Below are 5,039 nucleotides of genomic sequence, written 5' to 3' on the forward strand. Positions count from 1 at the left end.
GCCCAGCTGGCGCAGCTCAACGAGCTTCAAGCCAAGCTCGACGAGCAGCGTCGGCAAACCCAGGAGCTACGCGCCGCACTCGAGCAGCAGCGTACCGTGCCTGGTGCGCACGCCCGGACGGCGGGACGTGTGGTCCGGGAGCGCATCCTGGCTGACGACAACGTCGACAAATCTCCGGAACTGCAAACGGCCGGCGAGAAACTCGTCGCTGCGGCTTATCTACTTCAAGCTATGCCTGAGCCATCGACACCTTCGGGCCGCAACCTGCGCCGCGAGGCACAGGAACTCATCGAGCAAGCTGCCGTGCAGCAGGCCGAGAGTTCTGCGTCTCGCATGCGCTCGAAGGCCCCGGAGCAGTGCGCGGGGACTGCGCACCAGGACCGTGAGGTTTCTGTGCACACACCCCCAGCAGGGAAGGGCAAGGCAGCCGTAGCACCCGGTGCGAGGGCACCCCCGGTACACGAGCGCATCGGAAGAGTTCCCGTAAGGGAGCGAATCCGCGACACTCGCGGGCACGCTGGCGATGGCGACGCCCGCAACGTCATCAATGGCAGGAGGTACACCCCTCGACGGGGTGGACGCTTCGACCCTGAGCACGACAGGGGTGAGTCACCGGAGCCTCCGGGCACCCGGGTGTTCAGTCGGGAGATCCGGACCGCGCCTTTTCCCCCGCGCTTCCGACAACCCAACACCCTCGTCAAATACTCGGGCGAGACTGATCCTGCAGTCTGGCTCAGCGACTACCGCCTAGCGTGCCAGCTAGGCGGCGCGACGGAAGACGCGGTCATCATCCGCAACCTCCCCCTTCATCTTGCTGACGCCACACGAACGTGGCTCGAGCACTTGCCTGCGGATCAGATCTACAGCTGGGCCGACTTGGTCCATGTCTTCGTAGGCAATTTCCAGGGCACGTACGTGCGCCCTGAGAACTCCTGGGACCTCAAAGGGTGTCGCCAGAAGCCCCGCGAATCCCTGCGTGACTACGTGCGGCGCTTCTCCAAGCAGTGCACCGAGCTCCCCAGCGTCACCCACGTCGAGGTCATTAACGCTTTCCTCGAGGGTACGATGTGCAGGAATCTGGTGCATGAGCTCGCGAGAAGCCGACCCGTTAATACCAACGAGTTGTTCGACGCTGCCACCAACTTCGCCGCCGGCGAGGAGGCTGTTGGTGCCATCTTCGACGACAAATCAAGCAAGCGCAAGGACGATGCGCCCGCGGAGGGCAGCAACGTCAAGCCCAACGCCCCCGCCAAGAAACAAAAGCGGGGGAGGAAGGGAAGGAAGCCGGTCCCGCCGGACCAACGCGGGACGGGGCAGGCAGAAGACTCTGAGGAGGCCTTCGCAGCCGCCCCGGACCGCAAAGGGCCTCGAGGCCCCCCTCGAGGCGGTGGTGGCCAGTTCGACGACATGCTTAAGAAACCGTGCCCTTACCACAAGGGCCCGGTCAACCATACTCTCGAGCAGTGCGAGATGCTCAAGAAATACTACAACCGCGTCGCGCATCGCGATGAGGACAAGAAGAAGGATGCTGGCGACAAAGGTGGAGATGACGAGTTCCCCCCAGTGGAGAACGCCTTCTTCATCTTTGGAGGAACGACGACGAATATGACTTCTCGGCAGCGCAAGCGTGAGCGCCGCGAGGTCTTTTCCGTCACCAAGGCCACGCCATCTTACCTCGACTGGTCGAAGGACACCATTGCCTTTGGCCGCGAGGACCACCCCGACTACGTCCCGCATCCGGGACGTTACCCGCTCGTTGTCGACCCCATCATCGGCAACACTCGCTTCTCCAAGGTGCTCATGGACGGAGTCAGCAGCCTCAACATCATGTACGCCCACACCTTGGAGCTCATGGGGATCGGATTGGACAAGCTACGCCCCAGCAAGTCGCCATTCCACGGCGTCGCGCCGGGGAAGCAGGTCCAACCCCTCGGCCAGATCGATCTGCCGGTCTGCTTCGGCACGGCAGCCAACTTCCGCAAGGAGGTACTCACCTTTGAGGTGGTGGGGTTTCGAGGATCCTACCATGCCATCCTCGGTCGTCCTTGCTACGCCAAGTTCATGGCCGTCCCCAACTACACCTACCTCACGCTCAAAATGCCGGGACCAAAGGGCGTCATCACCATCGGCTCTTCGTTCGAGCACGCCTACGAGTGCGACGTCGAGTGCGTTGAGCGCGCGGAAGCTCAAGCAGAAGACGAGGCCCTCGCAGCCACCCTCGACAAAATGGCAAGCGAGGCCTTGGATTCCACACACCGACATGCCGGGAGCTTCGAACCCACCGAGGGTATCAAGAAGGTGCCCCTCGACCCGAGCCACTCCGACAACAAGGCGTTGCAGATCAGCGCCACCCTCGACGACAAATAGGAAGTGGTGCTCGTCGATTTCCTCCGCGCCAACGCTGATATCTTTGCGTGGAGCCCCTCGGACATGCCTGGCATACCGAGGGAGGTCCCCGAGCACTCTCTTGATGTCCGACCCAACTCCAAGCCGGTGAAGCAACGCCTGCGACGCTTCGACGAGCTCAAGCGCCGGGCGATCGGCGAGGAGTTGCAGAAACTTCTGGCGGCCGGGTTCATCAAAGAGGTATTCCATCCCGAGTGGCTCGCTAATCCAGTATTAGTAAAGAAAAAGAGTGGAAATTGGAGGATGTGCGTAGATTACACTAGTCTAAATAAGGCATGTCCGAAGGTTCCCTTTCCTTTGCCACGAATCGATCAGATTGTAGATACTACTGCGGGATGTGAGCTCTTATCCTTTCTTGATGCTTACTCCGGTTACCATCAAATCAAGATGAAAGAGTCCGACCAGCTCGCGACTTCTTTTATCACACCTTTCGACATGTACTGCTACGTTACGATGCCCTTTGGCCTCAGAAACGCCGGAGCCACCTATCAACGGTGTATGCTCCACGTTTTCGGAGACCAGCTCGGGCGGAGCGTAGAGGCATATGTTGACGACATCGTTGTCAAAACCAGGAAGGCGGTCGACCTGGTTGCTGATCTCAGGATCGCATTCGATTGCCTACGAGCCAAAGGGGTAAAACTTAACCCCGAGAAGTGCGTTTTCGGGGTCCCTCGAGGCATGCTCTTGGGCTTCATTGTCTCCCAACGGGGCATCGAACCCAACCCTGACAAAGTCTCGGCCATCACTCGGATGGGACCGATCCGAGACCTAAAGGGGGTACAGAGGGTCATGGGATGCCTAGCGTCCCTTAGCCGTTTTATCTCTCGTCTCGGCGAGAAAGGCTTGCCCCTGTATCGACTCTTGAGGAAAACCGAGCGCTTCACGTGGACCCCCGAAGCTCAAGAGGCCCACGAAAGGCTGAAGGCATCGCTCACCCGTGCTCCCATTCTTACACCACCTACGGACGGCGAGCCCCTCTATCTATACGTGGCCGCGACGACCCAAGTGGTCAGCGCGGTGATCGTTGTGGAAAGACAAGAGGAGGGTCAAGCTCTGCCCGTCCAGCGGCCGGTGTACTATATCAGCGAGGTGTTGTCTGAGACCAAGACGCGCTATCCTCAGATTCAGAAGCTGCTCTACGCAGTAGTGCTAGCTCGACGCAAGCTGCGCCACTACTTCGAGGCTCACCCCGTCACCGTGGTCTCGTCTTTCCCCTTGGGAGAGATAGCCCGCAACCGGGAAGCCGAGGGCAGAATCGCCAAATGGTCTGTGGAGCTAATGGGAGAGACACTCACTTACGCCCCCCGCAAGGCAATTAAGTCCCAAATCTTGGCTGACTTCGTGGCTGAATGGACGGACATTCAGCTACCCCCATCACAAATCCGGGGCGAATGCTGGACTATGTACTTCGACGGGTCGGTGATGAAAACTGGAGCCGGAGCCGGCCTCCTCTTCATCTCACCTCTCGGAGAACACATACGGTATGTAATCCGCTTGCATTTCCCTGCTTCGAACAATATGGCGGAGTATGAGGCCCTCCTCGGTGGCCTCTGCATCGCCATCGAGCTCGGCGTCAAACGCCTCGATGCGCGCGGTGACTCTCAGCTCGTCGTCGACCAAGTAATGAAGGAGTCCAGCTGTCACGACCCGAAGATGGAGGCGTATTGCAACGCAGTACGCCGCCTCGAGGACAAATTCGACGGCCTCGAGCTCAATCACGTCCCACGCAAGTACAATGAGGACGCGGACGAACTGGCCAAGATAGCTTCGGGGCGGACCACCGTCCCCCCGAACATCTTCGCTCACGACATCTCCAGGCCCACCGTCGAGTTCAAGCAACCGACGGAGGCAGGCCCCTCGTCCGCCGGACCCTCCGACGGGAACCCCCCGGCGGACGGGATCGGGCCCATGGATACTAACTTCGGGACAACCTCCGCGGACGAGGCCGAAGCAATGGAAGTTGACGAGGCCCCCGCTTCGCGAGACTAGCGCGTTCAGTACCTCGAATGGATGGTTCGAGGGCTCCTACCCTCGGACCGCGCTCAGGCGCGACGCCTTGCCAGGCGGGCCAAGTCCTTCGTTCTAATCGACAACGGGCTATACAAGCGTAGCCCCTCGGGTGTCCTGCAACGCTGCATCCCCATCCCCGAGGGCAAGGTGCTGATCCGCGACATCCATGCTGGCGTCTGCGGCCACCACGCCGCGCCACGCACCCTCGTGGGTAACGCGTTTCGGCAAGGCTTTTACTGGCCCACCGCGGTCGCCGACGCCGCTGACGTCGTGCGGACTTGCGAGGGATGCCAGTTCTATGCCCGAAAAACACACCTCCCGGCCCATGCCCTGCAGACCATCCCCGTCACGTGGCCGTTCGCCGTGTGGGGACTGGACCTCGTCGGTCCGTTGAAGAGGGCGCCCGGGGGCTTCACCCACTTGCTGGTGGCGGTCGACAAGTTCTTCAAATGGATCGAGGCTCGACCCATCGGCAAGATCAAATCCGAGCAAGCAGTCCAATTCTTCACTGATATCGTCTTCAGGTTCGGGGTCCCGAACTCTATTATCACCGACAACGGCACCCAGTTCACAGGCAAGAAGTTCTTGGCGTTCTGCGACAGCTTCCACATACGTGTGGACTG

Source organism: Panicum virgatum, chromosome 1N (genome assembly GCF_016808335.1).
Source record: "Panicum virgatum strain AP13 chromosome 1N, P.virgatum_v5, whole genome shotgun sequence".
NCBI classification, from domain to species: Eukaryota; Viridiplantae; Streptophyta; class Magnoliopsida; order Poales; family Poaceae; genus Panicum; species Panicum virgatum.